Genomic DNA, 22,239 nt, shown 5'->3' on the forward strand with positions numbered 1-22,239 from the left:
CAAGAAAACGACAATGAAGAGTGGCCCAAAGAGAGTTATTCAAGATTAATAACTTTGTTATTAAAGGCATTTTCTTCATACGTACGGGCATACATAAATACACTTAGAAGGTTCCAGATGGCCACTCAAAGAACCACATTCATCACAGTGTTATTTGTTTTGTCAGCACGTTGCCAGCCACGAACAAGGCCAGCAAACAGCAGCAAGGGCCCTGCTCAGGGCCGGCGGTGCGTCCCGCGGGAAGGCTCCGGCGCGGGGGGCCGGTCGGGGCGGAGGCGCAGGACAGCACGGGCACGGCGTAGGCACCAGCGATCCCCGGAGGGGCAGCCAGACGGCCGCCAGCCCGGGGAGTCGGAGAAGGAGGATCAGGAGAAACTCACAGAGGGAAGGGGCTGCATCTCGCCGGCGGCGGGCACGCGGGTCGGAGGTCGGCGCCGGGACGGCCGGCGCGCCACGCGAGCTGCCCTTTACGCGGTTTGGCGCTGCCGTCCTTCATGCCAGGCGTTAGTGCCACGGCGTTAGTGAGGAGGAGCCAAATACAACCCGGGCCCGTTAGCGCGCCTCGAATCGCTCTGAGCCGAACAGGGAACGCGGTTCTGTGCTGCGACTGATAAAGGAGTAGATGGGTTAATCACAATTATCTCTGGAGATCCAAAGATTTCCGTTTTCCTAACTTTCACGGCAATCATGATTTCTGAGGACTCTCAAGGGCAATCAAGAGAAGGAGCATTAACAGCTGGCGGTGGCAAAGGGCTGCTCCGAGGGAAGAAGCCTCCAGAGGGGGAGCGCATGAAGGGAAGAGCTGGTGCTGCTCCACGCGCAGCCGAGCCCCGTCTCACCAACCCGCAAACCTGGCAGAGCCCTCACCGCACAACCCCTCCTTTCAAATTTTTCTAACTGAAAGACTACCTTCACATCAGATTTCCGCTTCCTTCCTCCGTCGCTAAACAGAAATGCTACTATGCGTTCACACCGCCCATATCCCACGACGACTCGTGCCCTAAAAATCAGAAGGACAAATGACAAAGCAGAATGATGGATCACAGGTTGGCCAAGGGTTTAATGGAGCAATGCCTGTAGAGCACTTTGTAAATACATATCGCTGTATCTACGCCCAGGCACGTTAAACACCACAGCCACTGGTGCAAGTGGGTCCCCAAGCCAAAGTGGGTCCCCAAGCGCCTCACTTTAGAGTGGCTGGGCGGTGAGACCACGCGGTCAGGCAAGGCCAACACCAGCGGGGCACCCAGCTGGCGGAAACCTAGAGCTTTTTTGCTCTTCATCCCCCCACAGGTATGGACCCAGGGCTGAAATCCTTCCTCTTTTCCTGTCATTAAACCAGCTAAACTGTTTTGCTCCTCATGTCTTCTCCACCTAAGGTAATTAGATTTTTTTCTTTTTTTTTTTTCTTTTTTTAGTACTGCAGGGTGTTAAAACTAGTCTTCCCATTAGGGGCTAGACATATTCAGAGCCTTAATGATAGATTAAATACCAAATACCTTAACATTTGAAAAATGACATTTATTATACAGAGTTGTAAATAGAGAAAAAAAAATGACAATAGAACACAGTGTAGATCTTACATAAACTGCACCAGTTCTGTGTAATGACTATGATAATGTCAGTGCTAACAAGCAGATAATTGGCATCACTGAGATAATTTTTGGCACCTTATGCAGAGGGGAAACTGTTCTGCATAATTATTTTACCTAGGAATATTCTTCATTTAACAGGTCTATTTGCATAACGGTTGGAACTTTTTAAGCTATAAAGGGTGTTTAATATGTTGATTTGTTTTATCCATGAAACAATTGTTTATTCATGAGAACTTGCACCTGAGGACTTTGGTAATTAAGCAACAGTGACCCAGTTGGAGGCAACAGCCTCTGACTGGATTTACAGGTCCAGGCAGAGGCAGGATTAGCAGACCACTTACAAACACCTAACGGGCTTTTATAGGCATTATAAAATTGAGTCATTCTCTGTAGTAAAACTTTATTTCTGTAACTTTTAAAAAGTTGATAACGTCAACATTTCACCATCGGTGGAACGCACCTGCTTGGTCGCTGCGTGTCCCCCCTGTGCCCGGTATGGTGCTCCCCATCAGATGCTCTTTTGGGGGACGCGCACCTCCCCTCGCCCGTGCCTTCTGCAGCGACTCCGTACAATCTAGGGGGTTCAGAGGCACAAAATTAACCCGAGCGCTGTGATCCCTCTGCGATCACCTCAGTGAGCCGGAGCAGCAGGCACCAGGGCAGGGAAGACAAGGCGCAGGGGTGATCCTACAGCTTAGGGAGAGCTGGCATGTGCCAGCACTGCCTGAGGACACAGTGCAGGCATATGCTAACCCTGTGCCTCACTGGGAGCGGAACGACGACCCCTCCGAAAGCAGGGATCAAACAACTATGACTTGAGTAGGGCTCAGTTGAAAGATTCACTTACACACTGAAAGTCGGAATAAATAGTGCAATTGCAGGGGAGCTGCACTGCAGACTTCCTCACCTCTATGGAGAGGGTGAGGGTAATACAGCTTTATCACCCTCCGTGTGACACTTGAGCACAGCACAGAATAGTCAGCTGTCAGCTAAGATCTTTGCCTCTTCAAATAGGAGGTTCATAACAAAAGTAAATCCTCTTTAGGTTCATAAAGTCCAGTGTGTGCAAATTACGTGCATCACTACACTGCAATTAAGCAGGGATATGTGATAAAACAGATGAGCAATGTGATTCATACAAGCAATGTTTATGTAGTATTTATAATTGGATCAACATACAATAAATCAATATTATTAACACATTTCAGTGTAGAGATGAGTGTGCTTTTCAGCCCAAGTGTAGTCTTGACAGGTCAGGTTGATGAGCTTTTTCAGTGTCCAGGCAATGTCCCTGCAAGCGTGTGCCAAGTTGTCTGGAAATGTAAAAGACGCTGGAAGCCAGCCTTGGATTCTCAACCCAAGCACATAGCTGGCCAAGGTCCAGGAGCTCAATGGTGCTTTCTCTATAAGGCTCTACGCAACCCAGATTTGTCTTCCTTTTCCACCCCGACTCAGGGATATCTCATCCCAGCCAAGCCAGATTCTGCACTATATATCAGACTGGTGTTTGTCCCCATTCAAAGTACATATCCAAAATAAGGTATGACTTCTGGCTTAGACTGGATGTTCCATACCAAACCCTCAGCATGTTCATCAACACAGTCATGATCAACGTGATTCATAGTAGCTCTGAAGCACAAAGTCTGCACTGGAAAAGTTCAAATTCCCCACAAGTTACACTTTGATGCTTACTTGGCTTCTCCATGTCCATTTCTGAATGTGCTGGCAAACAATTTCTGCAACTAGGAAAGCACCAGATACTCTCTGACAAGCACTACATCCAGCAAAGCATTCTTGAGACTTTGAGAGAAGGGAATACGAGAATCTACTATTGTCTGAAATTTCCAAGCAGACACTCAAAGCTCCTTAAGCCATACTCCTTTCACCGTTGTGTCTTGTGCAGCCATTACTAAAAAAGAAAACCCTCAGAAAACATAATTATGAGCAAGAACTTTGCCAGAAACCAGAGTGTCAATAGGGAGAACCTTTTAAACCCTTATTTTATGAAAAACACATCTAATCTTTTAGGTCCCACATCAGGAAGGCCAAAAAGAATTGTTAGTAAATCATTGCCACGGCTTTGATTTTGCAAGGTCTCACACATGCCTAAAGCTTCAGCCTGTGAGAACTCCTATTGACTACCAAATTAATCATGTGCTTAAGTACCTTGCTGAATAAGAGCCCTAGAAATGATATGCCACCACACTTATCATAAAGCAGTTCCACACTCCACCGAAGCAGAAGAGCTAGATGAAGATCATGCCATACTTGGCTTTGGAAATTTTAAACAAAAGCCCTAATCCCTGATGTTTTACCCCAACACCTTGCTCCCACGATAACTCTTCACCTAGTGAGGATGACTCCCCTGCCAAACAGGACTGAATTTGAGCTCTGTGACGACACTTGCTGCTGAGTCCCCTTCCACAAATCTTAGTTTATCAGCCAAGGAGGAGAGGTATGCCCTAAGTTTTGTTCTTTGAGCCCTGATATTCCTCCTTAATTTAATTTGTTAGCTTTTCTGCTACCTGATCAAGTAAATCATGCTTGAGATGAGCAGCAAAATAATCAGCATGCTCTCATGGTGCGTGTACAGTGTGTGCCCCAGATTCACAGGGTTGGAGACTTCCAAGCTCCTCGTGCAGCGACACTGATTTCAAAACTAACACTTTCAGGGCCAGCTGAAATATGTGTTAATATGAGCAAGTTAGAGTGTTATCACCAACAATATAACTCAAGGAAAGTTCTGGCACATTGTGCAGTATGTTTTACTGAACATGCATGCACCAAATCCAGCTTGTTATTGAACAGCAAACACTTTTGGGCTTCAAGTTGACCTGTGTGGTGGCGATTTCCACCAGAAAGAATCAACATTTATGCAGAAGGTCTGCATTTTGCCCAGAGTGTCTCTGTCATGAAACTGGTGTACGGTACATAGTGGTCACAGCAGCTGGTGCCGCTGCCCAGGTGAAATCATCGAACAAGAGATGGGTTTCGTGCTTGAGACCCTGATGAGTATATCACTGGAAACCTCACTTCGCTTCCTGGCTCGGCCACAGATTCTCTGTGTGATCTTGGTCATGTCATTTAATTTATTTGCTTCCTAGGTCTCCATTTATAATAGTAAGACTTCTCTCCCTCACGCAGTCAGACTCTAACCTGTGTTATGAAAGACTTCTCAAAGCACAATGGGAGGCTCTGTTTGATATTACCTTCAAGGACATAATCTGGAATACTTTGCCTGTGCAACTTACAGGTAACTGGCTACTTTTTTAAAAAATGCTCTTTATGCAGCCTTCCATCTTGCCCACTTTAGGGATAACTTTTAAATTTGTTAAAGGAGGTTACATATTCTCCAAACCTGCAGACATCGATTTTTCTGTGAACTAAACTATCTGTGTAACTAACTACTTTTATGCTTGCTTGCACATGTATGTGCATATATGTATGTGTGTGCACATGCCTGTGTGCGCTCCTCTGCAAACATCCGGGCCTGCAAATTTCAGCTCAGCCAATTTTTATTAGATCAAAATCCATTTCTTCCCAAACAAGGCTCCTGGCTGTAGTGAAGAGAGGTCTGGAATGTGTTTGGTTTGGGAGAGTTTACACGAGACATTTAACTTCTGACTGTTTTGATGATGTTTCCCTAACCTTCATTCTAGCATGGTTGCTGGAAGGAATAGCCTGTACCAAGGAGATGGACTCTGAGTCAATACATCACATACTCATTCTTACAAGGCCATCTCACTGGCCTCTAATGTTCTGCAAAACATTGCACTCTCTGCTGTTCTACTAACTGTATGTACAAGCCTTCAATTGTTCAGCTATCACCTGGATTTTCCAGAGCATCAAGTCATCCTCACCTCCCCCTCGCCCTTGCTGGCATACAGGCCCCTAGAAGCATGCCAACATAAAGCTCAAACATTTCCAAAAGGTACGGCCCATCTGCTGCATTAAAAAAATCGTAAGCGCCTGCCTTAAATCACAGTCCTCGCCTAGTTAGAGACAGGTGTCCAACCTTCTTAGGGATTAGTAGGTGATAGCTGGAAGCCACTCTGCTCTTACTCACTGAAGGATCGTAATTACTGCATCCCGTTCCGCCTACAAGTTCTGTACCACTTTTTTTTACGACTCCACCAGGCCATCTGTCTCGGGTATGGAGACCACACTCACTCCTGTTTGATTTTTCTCCTTTTCAATTCCCAAGTCAGCTCTAGTTCAGCGAGTAGATTTATTACTACTTCTCTGTCCTCCCTGGCTTTATGCCACAGAAGGGAAAATAGCAGCTCACATAGTATTTTAAATAAAAGGAAACAGTCCTGCGCTAACAGTCATCTGCATCAAGCAGTAGTTCCCCAACTCATGGTTATGGTCCCTGAGGAGTCATGACATTGTGGGAATGGGGTCCCAAGCCAAGCTGAGATTTTGGGTGGGCCTATCTAATGGGACTGAAACTGCATGCAGCTGTCAGAGATGCTCCAAGGCTCTGCACAGGGAGGGTTTGATTTTACATGTGTTGACCAGAACTAAATCTCTGCTCCTCACCTTTATGAGACTCTCAGGGGGTTGTCACAGATCTGTCAAAATAAAGGAAGATAGGCTTAAAATTTCCTTTTTCCCTCTGCAAATGACATGGCGGTATTTGTGTGCATGGCTGTGCAAGAGATATGAAAGCAAAACTCAGCCTAGAACAGTGCCATGGCAGAAGACGTACAGCTCCTTGAAAAGGTGGTCTGTACAGCACCTGGCACCAAGCCACATGCCTTCCTGGGGTCTGTGGGACTGCCTGTAGCCACAACAGTAACAACAGTAATAAAGAAACGTGGTCCACAGCTTTAAAGGATGCATCAGAGACGACAGTTGATACCAATATGATATAGTCCACATCTCAAATGCACTGTGCAACTCTGAGTTTTACAAAATCATGTGGGTGACTGCATCTACTATGGCATGGAGAAAACTACATAGGAAATTACCTGGAGTGCAACGGCAGAACAGAGGAACCTTGTGGCAGGTTCCACTAAAGAGAAGCATGGGGCCTAGCTGTTTCGCTTGTTTGGCTGATGGAGCCCATCTTGATTCAAGATGCTGAGGACATTATTGATCTAAACAAGTTGTCAGTGAAGGAAAAGTTGTAATTGCTGCTGTAGTTCCATTGTAACATACCAGCCCCGAAGGGAAATTAAAGTTTGTAGCTAATAGGGTTGTATGATCCTTCAACCTTTGATGTATTGAATCTAGAGTAGCCTGTGGAATACTGATTTGATGCACAAAGGATCATTTTTAACAGCTGCTGTACCTCCAATTTCCTCAGATCTAATTCTCTTTTCAATCCCGACAGGCAGCACGTGCAGTGCGAGACACCTTGGCGGCAAAGGAACGGCACACGGCGCTCTGGGCAGCAGCAATCCATCCTAGCCAGGGATCCTCGCTCCCCTGCCCTTAAGTCGCTTGCTTGAACTCCAACATTTCTGTGAGTCCCTGACTCTTACTGTATGAATAAAACAAGCATGAATGATAACCAGGATGAGCCAGTACTGCTTGCGTGTGTGTTCTGAGAATTAGACAGAAATTGCTCACCTTTGCACGGCTCACTGCATGAAGGACTATTTCTTAGCTTTAGTCTGTAATAATTCTTTCAGTGCCTCAGGGAAGACCGGATCAACTGACTGCACAGCTGATAAACAAGAGGGAAATACAACTCCAGTATCTAAAAGAAAAAGTGTGTCCATGCCCTGTCAACAGCATAAGGGAGGAGCAGCGTGCTCGCTGCTCTGCTGGGGGTGGGCACAGAAATGACCCACAGCTCCTCCAGCCCCTAAGCACACCCCTAAATTAAGCAAAAAAATGGGAAAAAACAGGAAAAAGGAAAGAAGCCTTCATGTGTTTGCATGTGTCCACATGCACAGGTGTGTGTGTGCATATGCATACCACCCCCCCGCCCCCAGCACACACTCAGCCTTGCAGATATTACACAGCTCATTGCTCTGTCCTGAGGACTGCGCTGCCACCACACCGGAGAGGGGGACAGACAGCTGCCTTCAGACTCAGCACCGTATCCACAGTGGGTGTAAGCTGGCAAAGCTCCAGCTCCAACGTGCGTGTGAAACAGCTTACGCTGTGACTCCTCTAATTCATGCTGTATCTGGTGCTGCCACATTCATTCAGAGAATATGAATTTTGCAGCAGAAGCATCAGCTTCACGAATTCAGCTTTCAGAGTGTAATGTGTCATCTTCCTGCTTGGACATGATTTTCTTAAAGAAGCAATTACTGATCTTTTTCAGTACAATTGCCAGCTCCCCCATTAATCACTCGCAATTATAAAATAGAATTCTGCTAAACAATTGGTCCCAAAGGGCCACTAATCAGAGCAGTTAATAGTGCTCAGGTTTTTGTTCTGCCTAGGAAGCCAGTGGAGGTGAGGAGCTTTAGTCCCGGAGATCTGGGCTCTCTGCTGGGTTTTGTATTCCCAGCGTGTCCCAGAGGAGAGGGGAGGGCTGTGCGTTCACTGAAAATTGTCTGCTACCCTCCAGCCCCCCTCTCTCTGCATCTCGCAATGTTTCTACTTTCCAAGTGACCTCCCATTCTAGCAGGCAGCCCAGATGATATATCTTACTGTGCTTCCACAAAGACACTTTAATTCTGTGTTATGAAGACACTCTCTCTAATTACTTCAGTTAATTAGTGCTTCACAGCCACCACAGATTAAACAGAAGGCGAAGCCCACGAGGATGCTGCACCGTCCTTGCCCACCTACGATCAACTGTATTAATGACACCCTGTTAGCTGACCCTCGCGTTGCGCGAGAGGGGAGCCCCGCTCCGCTCACTGCCCTAACAGGTCAGTTCAAACACCCCAGCTCCTAAATCCCTGCTGAGGACAGCAGGCAATTTAGACCTGAGTGCAGCAACTAATTAAATCAATATGAGATAATGAACAGCAATTAGAGGTCCAGCTAGGCACATCTTCTCTTGTAAATACTGTTTCTCTCCCAACGGGAAGCTCTTTTTTAATAATCTGTTTGTGTTTCATTTCCAGGAGCCGTAATTCCCCAAAGAAGCAATTTGGGAAAGTGATTTGTTTGTCTGTATAATTGCCAAAGCACTTAGTTAGACTTGTTTGTTTTTCTTAGCTCCTGCTACTCCCTGAAAGAAACAATGCAGATATTTCTTGTATTATTTTATCTTCTCTTTGATTTTTTTATGTTCTGGGGTGGGCGGTGCGTGTGGGGGGGGGGGAATTCCATTCCCTTCTGTGAGCTCTGGATTTGGCTCCTATCTGAAGCTGGGCATCATCACGTACCCCTTTCCCTTCTGTCTTAGGGCTCAGAAGGTCAAAGGCCAGCCAAGGAAGCAAAATAAACTCAGGGCCTAAAGTCATGAGTGATGAGCTTAGGAAGCGGAACCCTGGACCCCACAAATCCAGGTGCCAGCACCATCAATCCAGCCAGTGCCTGGTCCATCAGTGGCCACTGCCAGATACTTTGAGATTATTGGCAGGATAATCACTGCAAGGGACTTTTCTTCGTCAACCTCTTTGGGTAGGAGCTGCCTCGTCTCTCAGAGCATGAAGTCTTCCTCTATAATTTTATCATATCTAACGGGAGTGTGGTTTCCTTATGATCTGTATGCAAATCCAGTACTGTGCTGAACTTTATGAACCTTTTTCTCTCAATAGTAAGTTGCAGCAGTAAGTTCCACAGGTCAGTTTTGCATCACAAGAAATACCATTTCCTCTGACAGCTTTCAGTGTGTTACCTTTCATGGAATTGCCCTATTTTTTTTCATATAGCAAAACTTTTGCAGATGTTCTCCATCCAAATTAGTCTTATCTCTTTTGCGGTGTTACACACTTCTGTTTTGTGTCATCCCAGTCTGGATCTTTTCACCATCTCCTTATGTGGAAGTTTTTCCAGACTTCTTATCTTGTGCACTGGCCATGCTATGATCCCTTCTGTTTCTGCTCTACTTGTTTTTCTCTGTGACGGTGTGATTGGAGCAGAACACTCTGTGCTGGGGAGAGCACAGCATCAGCTTATGGTCGCATTAGGATATTTTCAGTACTATTTCCTATTGTACTTTCCACAGATCTTGACACATTGTTTCCCTTGCAACTACAGTTCATGGTGCAGAAGTTTCCATGAGCTATCCACAGTCACACCTAGGTCTTTCTCTTGACTGGCTGCAGCTCATTTACAGCCCTAACAAGATGCACGAGTAGTTCAGATTATTCCTTCCATTATGCATTATCTTGAGCCAGTTAGTAACACATTTCATCTGCAGTGGGTTGCCCATTTGCAGAGTTTTGTAGATCTTTTCAGTTTCTCACAGTCTTTCCTGCCTTTAAATAAAACAAAGTCAACCTTCTCTTTGGCAATTTAATTAAAAAAAACCAGACCTCGGCTTTGGAGAGCCACACCTTTCCCACAGCTAAAGGTTAGTGGAGTTCATACTCGAGAGCTGACAGGTGAATATTGTTTTTACTATCAGAGTCATTTGTGCATAAGCTTGGAGCTTACCCCGTTACAAGGCTATGCTCCTGGCCTACCCACCACTTATGTTAACTAAATGGGATGTAAACAGGACATAAATAGTAGACAGGTTTTGGATGGGTGCCCTCACAGACACACACATCAGCTAGTAAGAGTGTGAATGAACTCCTTGCGACAGGGAATTGCTTCTCCTGTGCTACAAGATGGATAGGTATGAACAAGCATCCCAAAAGCACAAATTACTTGGGTTGAAATGATCTCTGAAAACTGAGAAATCCTGATTATTTACGTGTTTCAGCCAAGGAACATGTTCCACCTCTGCAAGGGGCATCTATTGCACCATTATTTTTGGGAGAGCCAATACCCCTGCCTGTTTACGCTTCCTGCAGAATTGCAGTGCCTGTAGATCCACATTATAAAGACAGTGCTCGTGGGGAACAGATCTTTACAGCCCATTGTTTTGTTTCTTGCTGCCCAAAATGTGAGATCTTCCAGGGGCAGAAAACGTTCTGACATCTGAAGAGGGACGGGGCTGCCACGTCCAAAGGGTCAGCCCGAGGGACAGCAGCCTCCACAGGCCGGTAGTGCAGGTGTCAGTGCTGAGCTGACAGAGCCAGCGGCAGATAACCGGATTCTCTGTGGACGAAACTTCATTAAAGTCTTCCAGGAATTCCATGTAGGTCCCGGCAACAGTGCAAATTTGCCAGATGCACATCCAGCAAACTTAGTGAGGCTGCCCATCCTCTTGGGAGGAGAGGGCTGGACGAAGGGGTCGCACACCACAACCGCTGAGTCCAGGGCTCTGCGTCTGCAATCTGCTCACAATGGATTTTGAAGCGAATCAGTGTTTGTACAGCAAAGCACTGTCCGTAGGCAGGTGCCAAACTCTTTTCAGTGCTTGCCCAGCCCTCAATGCACTTTCTGTCCATGCTTGATGGCCAAATAAGCAACCATTTTTAAGTTCAGAGAGGAAATCAGCACATTTTCCTCAGGCTGTCTTTCTCCTCATGCCATTCCTCTGGGATTAAAGAAGCAGCACCAGTCCCAGGAAACTTTCACATTCCACCCTCATTTGGAGCACCACCAAAAAGCAAATCCCACCGTGATTACGCCCAGCTTATGTGCCTGAGGACTCTGGGCTGACCAAATGCCTTGGAAACTGCACATACTGCCTTTGTATGATAGTAAACTTGCCATGTGAACGCTCGCTGCCACTGAGTCATATTAAATTGCAATAACCTTTCAAATTAAACCAAGCACCTTGTTTATTAGCAGTTAAATGCTTCCTTGAACCTTTGAGCTACAGCAGGACATAAGAAACTTTGTATACAATCACGTAATTGGATATCTATTGCTTGTTTAGTTTGGAGGCAATTAAATCGCAAACAGGTTATAGTCTGCATCCATATTAAATATGACTTTAAACGCTTCCTGCGGGGATCAGTTATTATTTAATTCAGCTGCAGTACAGGCCATATGCTGGGTCAGGCAATGCTTTGAAAGATGCAGGATGGAAGAGACCTGGGATCATTTCTGCATGGAAGTAGATGAGGAAAAGCAACCTCAGAGATGCACTGGCATGCCATGGGAAGCCCAAGCACTTGGCCAACTGCAGGTCACTGGAGTTTTAGCAGGAGGAAGAGGATGGTTACAGCTTACAAAGCATGCATGGCTGGCCTTCTGCGACAGAAAAAGGGTGCAGCTTCATAAGGCCTGCATATGTACTGAGATGCAATTTGAAATCTCAGTTTGGAAGCTGGAACTGGATGGAAATATTGTTAACAATTTTTTAACAGAAATTTTACATTTTTCATCATATCATTTCCAGATTATATTTAATTAATAACCTGAACCAATAAAAAAGATTGGTTCTTTTGTACTGAAAATATTTCCCAGGGTCTAAGAGTATCTTCAGAGGCTCTTCAATACCTCCACCCATACCCTGCTCTGTTATATCCTTGCCACGTTTAGGAGCTGAGCATTAAGAAAGCAAGAAGAGCCATGGGACCACTGGGTACTGACAAGAGCAAGGTGACCAAGGGATCCAAGCATGGAGTGGTGGGCACACATCACAGTCACGTAACAGAGGAGCAGGGAAAATCAGTCCCAGTCCATCCAAAGCCCCAGTACACGGCTTTCCTTCTGAATGACATCTTGGGTCCAACCCACTGCATCTATTCTATGCCACCACATTGCCTTTCTATCTTCCTTCCCCATTCCCAGGCTTGCTGTTGAAGCTGCCCCTCCAAAGTCACATGTGCTGTGCACGAACACAGCAGCTGGAACAAGCGGGGAAAATATCACACATTTAGGGCAAAGTGACAACACCGAGATTTTTCAGGAGGCTCCCAATCACAGCAGTCTCACACAGAGACAAATAGTGTCACCGTCTATTTTCCCTGCTGTCTCTGCAGGTTGTTATTCACATAACTAGCACAAGCATAGAAGATGGGCCACACAGACTTGAATTTCTGATCAAATGATGAGAGAAAATCATTTGTGATAAACAAAGTACGAGTGAAAATCAAACTCTTCTGCTTTCACAAGAATGTCCATGAGGAGTTTACAGTTGAGCAGTTGTCTGCCACTCGCATTTATTTAAAAACAAGCAAATAACCTTGGTTCTTCTACTCTTTTTCACAATTAAAAAGAGTCTCACTGGTGCTGAATACGGCTGCTTCTCGTTTGGGGTCTGTCAGTCACACCGTCACCATCTCTGGCTCTTGCTCAGGTAGACCCAAACTTCAATTTTAGGCTATACTTATAGTTCCTCTGATGCTTTATTACTGACATGCACGGTAGCCAAAGTGGGGATTATATGCTGGAGCAGAAAATGGAAAACACGCTCCAACTCGATTTTCAACAAAGCTGCTGGGTGATTCCTCGCACTTCTGCCAGGGAAACTCTGAGCCTGGGGAGGAAACAGCATTTGTCCTGCTGAGGAATAGGAGGAAAAGGCTCCTCCACAGGCTGTCCAGAGCCAGTGATCTTCTACCCTGGGTTTTATAGTCCATTATGCCTTTTAGCTGTCGTAGTCAGGCTTCACAAACATATAAGTACTGTCTAAGAGGAAAGGAAGCAGAGGGGGGTGAATGGCAATGCTGCACTCTGCCCTCTGCCCTCCTCTCCTACGGCTCCTCCAGCACCACTCTCCTGGGGGTCTCGCACAGTTCACACGGAAGCAGCACAGAAAATTGCTGGGCCAGAGATATGGAAAACTAGAGACTGCAAACAGCTCTCCTTTGGAGTCTAGTCCTGCAGCAAGTGTGGCACAGACTACTTACACAACACCAGGAGAAGTGGAAATGTTTTGTATTGCCAAAAATCACAAACTGTATTTTTCTTCTCTGTCTCTTGTACTGCTGAGCTGACTCCTTCAGGGCAAATATTCAAACCGTCTCTCTGTCTAACATCTCAAAACCTGAAGCTGAACAGTGTTTTCCTTACAGCTTTGAAAAGAGACAGGCATATTTTGACAAACTAAGATTATCTGAAATCATCTCTCTTAGAGTGAGCGGTTGGTGTATAGAACTTAATTATAAATTAATTAATAGTGGTAAATTTACAACCCAAACTACAGGGAGAAAGATGAAGGAAAGATGATTTCAAAATGAATGCGGTAAGTCTTAACATACAGAGCCAAAATAAAAGTCACTCTCCTAGCAAAAACTCCCAAAACGCTGGCAAAGTGCCTGGGAGCAGTGGATACAGGCTGCTGCTTCTATGATTTTACCACCATCTTCGACCCACTGGCCTGCCTCTGAAGCCTCTGAAGCCCTGATTAGGAGCTATTCTTCCCACCGACCTACTTAAACATGTTTTTATAGCACATTTCAGAGCTGCCCGAGTATGGAGACAAGCTGGGCAACGTGGCCACATTATGTTTGGAAAGCTTAAATATCAGAAGGCAAAAGAGGAGAAAAAGTACTTTAAATAATTATTTAAAACCAAATTCAGGAATTTTAGAGCATCTTGGGCTGGAAGGTGGATTTGCACCTAGCTAGCCAGGGATACATGGTCCTTCCAGCGCCCCTCTATCGGCACTGGGCTGGCCACGAAAGCCTCGGCCAGCTCCCAGGAGCGGGCTGGTCTAGGGCGTGAGAACCCTTCCTGTCGTGGCAGGGACAATTATAATTGCAGCATGCATTTATGAGGCAGGAAGATCACTTTTAGGTCAATGATTACTTTCGTCCCTTTTGTCTCTCTCTCTCTCCCAAGCTAGCAAAGCAGGGAGCAACCGCGGGGCAGCTAGCCGTCTGCTGCCGGCAGGCGCACAGCACGGCCTCCCGGCTCCCGAGGGTCCGGGGAGCCGGCCGCCGATGGCTCACAGGACACTCCGCAGGCACGTGGGGCTCATCTGAATATTCCTGTCTTACTCACACTGGCCTTGAGCCTTAGGAAAAACAACCAAAGTCACTATGAAAACAGAGGGCTGCAGAGGAACTAGTGTTAACAATGGCAAACACCATCAGGTGCTGCACTGCCAGCCGTGGAGAAGCAGGTAAATCCACTACAGGTGCTCCAAAACATTTAACATTCTGGGCTGGACAGTGAGAGGTGGCAAAACGCACATTTGCTCAAATTAATCCTGGCATCCTGGCCTGGCAGAGAAGCCTATGATGTACCTTATGTCCGCTGTGCTCCGACCCCCGTCTCCTGGGACGATCACTCAGTGGAGTGGATCCTCTGACTCCTCACCAGTCCCACTGATCGGAGCAGGTCAGGCCATGGTGCAATCATGCTCCTTTTCCTTATCTGTGAACGTATTTATAAGCAAAGGTGATTTACAGTGAAAGATAGGGAAGGGATTTAAGATATGTTAGGGTAAAATGTAAAGCAATTATTTCCTTTCTTTTACATTTTTAAAAATATGATTAATAAAGGAAAAACGCAGGATGCACTTGCAACGAGCTCAAGAGAAAAGCAATATCACAAAGAGGTCAGAAATGTTTTAAATTCCACTACCGAAAAATACAGTCACTTATAGAACTGTGACAAAAAGGGAAATCCTGACGTTTACCTCTGTTTTTCACCCCTCATCTCCCCAGCCCTGTCTACTACATTTACAAAGAGATCCCGAAGGAACACATTGCTTCCCGATTGCCAGGTTTAAGTTTCTGAGACACTCAGTACGGTCTCTTTAGGTCTGCCCAGTTTCAGCTCGCCCGGGTGAGCGAGGTCTCACCGCTGCAGAGAAGTCTCCCTCTGCTGAGCAGAGAGAAACAAAAGCAGCAAGTGGTAATTTTGCTTAATCGGGCATCAGCCCAGAGAGATCTGTAGTATTTATCCCTGCCGAGCACAGGGAGAAATCTCTCCGACTGCGTTACTAGTGGAAGAAAACACACGGCATCCTAGCAGCGCGCCGCGCGCTGAAAACACCGGTGGCTCCTGCCGGGGGCGCGGGAAAGGCAGCGCAGCGGGGGCGGCCGCGCTCGGCCGCGCCGGCTCCCCGGGCGCAGCGGGGCTCGCTTCCCCACGCCGGGCCTCTCTCCACCGTCTGTGCTGGGGCTCCAGCCCCCCATCGAGCCTGGCAGCACCACTGTGACCTTTTGACTGGTTCCTCCTCCTGATGCTAAACCACGGAAGACCTCGTCATGCCGAGAAACGCTCCTGAAAGCGGAAGCAGCCGTGCTGCCGCGGGGCAGCGGAGCCTGGGCAGCGAGGGGGGTCCGCGCCCCGGCGCGCGGCGGCCAGCACCGAGTCCTCCGAGGCAGGCGAACTCGGCCCGCGCAAGGCTAGGTGCGGAGGCAGGGCGGGCTGCGCGGGCGCCGGGGGGGCTCCAGCCCCCGGCCCGGAGCTCTGCGCTGGCGCAGGAGGAGAGCGAACCGTCACGTCAAACGACTGCTGTTATTTCAGTGCCAGAGAGGTCTGCGTTTATGTCTGTCCCCAACGAACAAGGAGTGAATTCTGATCAGTGTGTACTAGCCCTGTATTTTAAAAGCAGCTGCTCTCTTGTCAAAACTCGCACAGTAGCTGTGTGGCAAAGAATTTCGCTTTTGCTTACAAACCAGCGCTGCGATTCCTCCGGGGAGCCAACGGATTCGCAATTCGTAAAGCTGCTTTCAGCAGCGCTCAGGACTGAAAGAAGAGTTGAGATAAGCATTTGCATTTTTATTTTCCTGCTGCAGTTCTCTAATGGAGCTTTACAAGCAAGAGGACGGCCCTGGTGAGCCCCCCGGGCCCGTGTAAGCGTCAAGCATTCATAAAACGCACGATTTCAAACCATCTCCTAACACAGGAGCGGTTCACTTCACACGGGGCTAAGCCGATCAGGTGTTCCCAGCGCCCCCGCGGGCAGGACACGAGCGCCCACCCGCCCCTCGGGCAGGAACCCGGGGCCTCTGGCCTCCCCCCTCCTAGCCAACCTCGAAAAAAATAGCGCAGCTTCGGTCCTGGATCCCCCGTGCACTAATTGTGTGGCTGAACCGGGACCAAAGGCCCAGAGAGGCATCCACAGCCCAGGGCGCAGGCGGGAGTTTGGACGCGGCCCTCACTGCCACCTCCTCCCACAGCCAGCGACGGCCGGGCCGGGCCGGCGCCCCGCGTCCCGGCTGCCGGGGGCTCCGCGGGGCCGGGAGCCGAGGGCTGCATTTCTGACTTCTCCCCCGGGGGCACACACACACCATTGGTGCTCACCCTGGATCAGCGCGCACACCCCCGAGTGGCACGCACCCCCCATCGGCGTGCACACCCCCCATCGGCACATGCACACCCCCTATCAGTGCACACAACCCCATCGGTGCGCACACCCCCTATCAGGGTATGCACCCCTGACCAGTGTGCACACCCCCCATCGGTGCATGCACCCCTGACCAGTGTGCGCACCCCCCATCAGTGCGCACACACCCCCTATCAGGGCATGCACCCCTGACCAGTGTGCACACCCCCCCATCGGTGCATGCACACCCCCTATCAGTGTATGCACCCCTGACCAGTGTGCGTACCCCCCCATCAGTGCGCACACACCCCCTATCAGGGCATGCACCCCTGACCAGTGTGCACACCCCCCCATCGGTGCATGCACACCCCCTATCAGTGTATGCACCCCTGACCAGTGTGCGTACCCCCCCATCGGTGCGTGCACACCCCCTATCAGTGTATGCACCCCTGACCAGTGTGCACACCCCCCCATCGGTGCGCGCACACCACCTATCAGTGCATGCACCCCTGACCAGTGTGCGTACCCCCCCATCGGTGCGTGCACACCCCCTATCAGTGTATGCACCCCTGACCAGTGTGCGTACCCCCCCATTGGTGCGTGCACCCCCCATCAGTGTGCATACCCCGCATTGGCACACGCACACCCCCTGTCAGTGCATGCACCCCCCATCGGCACGCACCCTCCCATCGGTGCACGCACACCCTCTGTCAGGGCATGCACCCCCCATCGGTACACGCACGCCCCATCGCCATGCACACCCCCCCCGGCGCACGCACACCCCCATCATTGCACGCCCTCCATCGGCGCACACCCCCCCCAGGGTGGGGCAGGGCAGGGCGGGGCGGGGCGGGGCAGGGCAGGGTGGGGCAGGGTGGGGCAGGGCGGGGCGGGGCAGAAGAAATCATGGACTCATGCTGACAACAGATGTTTTCTCCAAAAGTGCCTTTACCTCCACATCAAGACATTCCACGGGGACTTTCATATTTTGATGAATTTTTCAATGAGACAATCCAAGATCGAAACCGATCCGCTGTGACTTTCTTCACTCTTAAACATTTCAAAGATTGCAATGAATTATGGTATATTTCTTTTTTTTTTTTGCATTTTATTATAATATTTTAACATCCGTCAAACTGTGTCATTCAAATAAGACTGTTCCACTGCTTATGAATTAGAACATGTCTCCAGAATTCCCATTCTGTGAAACAGAGATTTCCACTGCTGTGAACCGATTCAGGATGAAAGAAAAAAGAACGTGAAGCACAGAAACTCCCCCTGGGAAGGCATTTTGTCTCCCGGATCGGTCAGTTACCAGCAACGTCTCCACTGCGTGGAAGCTGCGCGATGCCAGCTCCCACCCAACGCCGCACTCCAGTTCACTGACTGTCCCTTCTTAATTGCAGGTGTCACCAATCAGGGTCGCGCTACGCTGAATCCTGTTCCGTTGTCTGAGACAAACCTGCTCTGAAAAGTTAAAAAACCCCCAAACCCTCCCTTAATTAAGACCTCTATAAGCACCTCTTTTAATTTGTGGTATATTTGCCTAAATGCAAAGACAAAAAACATTCAATTTCCATAAGGTAGTTATACTCTGAACTCTTCACATTTTCTGAGCGAATGCCCAAGTTTGGTAGACTTTTTAAAATTCTTGTTGTAATTTTTGTTACAGAACACCATAAATTAGCTGTCACCATTTTTTAAAGGTTACTGAATGTGTAAAATAACGTTTGCCCGATTCAGGAATGCAGTAGTTTATGCAATTATAAAATAGCACATCAAAAAAAGCCAGCCGTTCTCTCGCTGCCTGCATAATTCATCACTCATCCTGTTGTCATGGGCAAGACCTTTCACATCTTCCAGGCAACAAAAAATTAAGTTTGCATTCTCTTCTCCAATTAAAAATTTAAAAGTTTAAAAGAAGAGAGTTTGTAAACTGCACAACCCTTAAAAAGCTGGAGACTTAGCGTTAAGAAATACAGAATCCAGTGACAGAAATAAAACATAATTTTCTGCTTTCTGAACTGCCAAGCTGCCAAGAAGCCGCCAGGAGCGCGCCAAGGTGCGCCGGGCCGAGCTGCTGGGCTGGCCGCCGGCTGCCAGCCCGCCCGGGCCCCGGAGGAGGGGGCTGCCGCGCACCCGGCCCCGGCCCCGGCCCGCGGGCAGCAGCCGGCTCCTCCCCAAAGGCCTTGCCAGCGGTCACAGCCACCCCGGCTCAGCGCAGCCCCTCGCCCTGGCCTCACCCATCAGGGACTGTCGCCTAGCAGGCGCACGCAGACGTCGGGAAGGCTCTCCCAAATGTATGTGTGTGTACGTATGCATATTTACATATCCACACACTTGTATATATGTATGTATGTATATATTCACACCACTACAGCTTGCAGGAATTGACAATTCCACTTATCTTGAATTTACGCTGTCTGGCAAAGTTGATCACAGCAGAGCCCTTATGACATATTTCAAAAATAAATGTGGCTTTTCAATCATTCAACCAAATTTGGACTGAAAAAACAGATATCAAAGAGGAAAATATCTAACAAGGATGTCTTGTACCAGTCAGGCTTTATAGCAACAGAAACCAGGGTGTTCCAGGGACAGCAGCTGCACCAAAGGGAGAACGACAGTTTTGACACGTATCGCCAAAGAAGGATCCTCCAGATCAAGCAAAGTGACAGAATTGCCAACAATTCAATCAGGCGGGGAACAAAGCCTCCCCAACTCGGCATGTCGGTAAGGGACAGACAAGAACACTATCGCAATCCCCGGCGTGACACATGAACAAAGAAAGCATGAGAGCGACCAGCACATCAAGAGACAAAGCAGCAGCAAGGCAGCAAAGCCAGCCAGCAAGCCAGCGAGGATTTCTTGGAGAAGATGTCTAACGGAGAGGCTGACATCACTGAGGAGGCAGAGCAAAGGACAGGAATCAGCGGAGATGCCTCGGAGAATTTCGTGATTGCTGATGAGAACGAGAAGAAACTGCTGAGACAAAACCACTAGAGCAAATACAGGTGGTAACGAATACTCATAATATGTTTTATGTGAAAACACACTCATAAATCAGACTGAAATATTGGGACGCTGGAATGGAGGACACTGAATTGCACTGGTTACCCCTGCTCTGCCCTGAGGTAAGAAATCACCTCCGCTCCCCGCTATTTCTCTCCCTGTCACCCCGAGGTTCCCCCTGCTCCGCGCCCCGCCGGCGTGCACAGCCTGGGGTGCATTGTTCTCTCAATGACGCCAAGTGACAAAATCTGCATTAAGTGAATCAACAAGGCCGTCTCACAAGAGGCCAAGTAGGAAATAGCAGGCCCCATTGCCTAATGGGACTTATCAATTATTATCTCAGACCATATTTCTTTGAGGGGTGATTGTTTCACAGAGCCTGACATCTCATATAGCTTTAAATTACTCACAACCGGGACGCCTTACAAGATAGCAGTAAAATCAGGAGAGGATTGGGCAATGTAATTATAGTATGGAAATGATGTTGATCGCTCAAGCAGTGAACAGACCTTGAATCGAAAAATCCCCTCCCCACTCCCCCTTGCTCCTCACTGCAGCCATGGTACCTGAGGAGGCTGAAGACTCGACAGCAGTGAAGTCTCCCAGTAAAATCTGCAAATGAGCACACACTAAATGGTGGGTACCAGGGAAATAAACCTTCAGCGCAGCAAGGTCTGAGCCTGATGCAAGGGAAGGACCAGAGGAACAACTGGTCGGTCAGCCAGGACCAGGCAAACGGATGTAGACTTCAAAGGGTCATGGAGGGAGCCACACAGAGGCAGATATAAGAGGAAAATGAGGGCCTCGAAGATTGGGAACCAAGCTCTCAGTTATGCAGGTGCAAACCTGCCTTTAGGTTGAGGCCAGGATCAACAAAATGCTGTGCATGGTCCTGTTGGGGTAAGACCCAGAGGGAGACATTGCTTAGTGCCTTCGTCAAGGGACATCAAAATCTAGGCAAGCGCTGACACAGCTTCCTGCGTTGAGATGTCAGCCAAAACATCCCATTAGAGCATCTGGCAACTACAGGACAATCAGGAGATGAGGTAACACTGGGATGTGTTTTGGTGAGATGGACAATTTGGTTGTCCTGTGAGTAGCGGGACCAAGGACCTCTGCCGCGCCAGGCGATGCGTCTTTGCCAAAGCTGGCACTGAAGTGGGAAAAGCGAATTGAAAAGTGTGTGCATTCCTTAAAAATGTGCTTACTTTCCTTTGGGAAAGTGCAAACAAAGATTTTTGTTTAGAAAATGGACTTACTAGAAAAATTTTCAGCTGTGTTCAGCTGGACATTTTCTTGTTTCAAGTCTGAAGAATTAAACAAAAATTAAGAAGTGTTTTCATAGACAGTTTCAGCTGGTATGTCTCCCCCCCAACACATTTATCATACAAAGCTAAGTTATGTCTCATGATATAAGACCGGAGGCATCAGAGGCATTGCGGAAGCAGACAAGACCAAAATGAACCGGCCAGAAGACAGTCAGAGTATCGCCCTGAGAGCTGGATTTCACCACAAGAGACAAAACAGCTAGGGGGTTTTCTAATACTTTAACTTAATTATTTATTTGCAGGGATGAAAGTTACTGCTGTGGCCATGATGTGTTGGATTAGGTATATGTATACAGTTTAAGAATTGCACAGCACCAAGAAATACTTCTAACGTACCCATCTGCTAGGGCTACTGGACCCAGGGGCACAGCAGGAGCTTTGCACTCATTGCACAAATATGAATTGAGTCATTGACTGAAGTTCAAATGTTTCAGCAAAAGTAGTCTGAGATGCAAATTTGACTTTAAAAGCCCCTAAAGCTTATACCATCCAGCAGAAATTACTTACCAAATTTATATGCCCCCTTGTGATGGATATACATTTCCTAGTCAAACCCTGACTGCACTAGCTCTAAATATATAGCACTGGAAAGAAATGGGTAGTTCAGTAGGACCTTTAAAAAGGCCAGATTTCCTTTCCTGGACTTCTTATGTGTTATAAATAGCACAGATACAAAAGCAGCATTTCCATTTCATGGAGGTTTTCAAGGTAGTGAAACTTGATTTTTCTCTTAATTACAATTCTTTTTAATTTTTTAAATAGCTTTTCAAAACATTACACTTTAGTTTTACTGCTTCAGTTCTCTGCCTGTATTCTGTTTCAGCAGTCAAAAGGAAATACAAAGGAAATGATACAATCAAAATGAAATGTTCTTACTAAAATTAAACAATATAATAATTTCTATCAAAATGTGAAAGCAGTAAATCCCTTCAAACACTGTTTTCACAGACTCTCCCTTTTCTATCTTTGGAAAACAGGTCCAGCAGAATATTTTCAACTACCAAGAGGTGAATAAAGACCCTCTTACACAGCAGAAGAGGATCTGGATTGGGGTTGCAGAGCATCACACACACAGCACGATGTCAGAACAACATTCTGCTGAGAAAACACCATCTTCGGATGTGCAGGCAGAAGTGCAGCCTGCAACACAGCCCTC

This window comes from Struthio camelus, chromosome 17, assembly GCF_040807025.1.
Source record: "Struthio camelus isolate bStrCam1 chromosome 17, bStrCam1.hap1, whole genome shotgun sequence".
Lineage (NCBI taxonomy): Eukaryota > Metazoa > Chordata > Aves > Struthioniformes > Struthionidae > Struthio > Struthio camelus.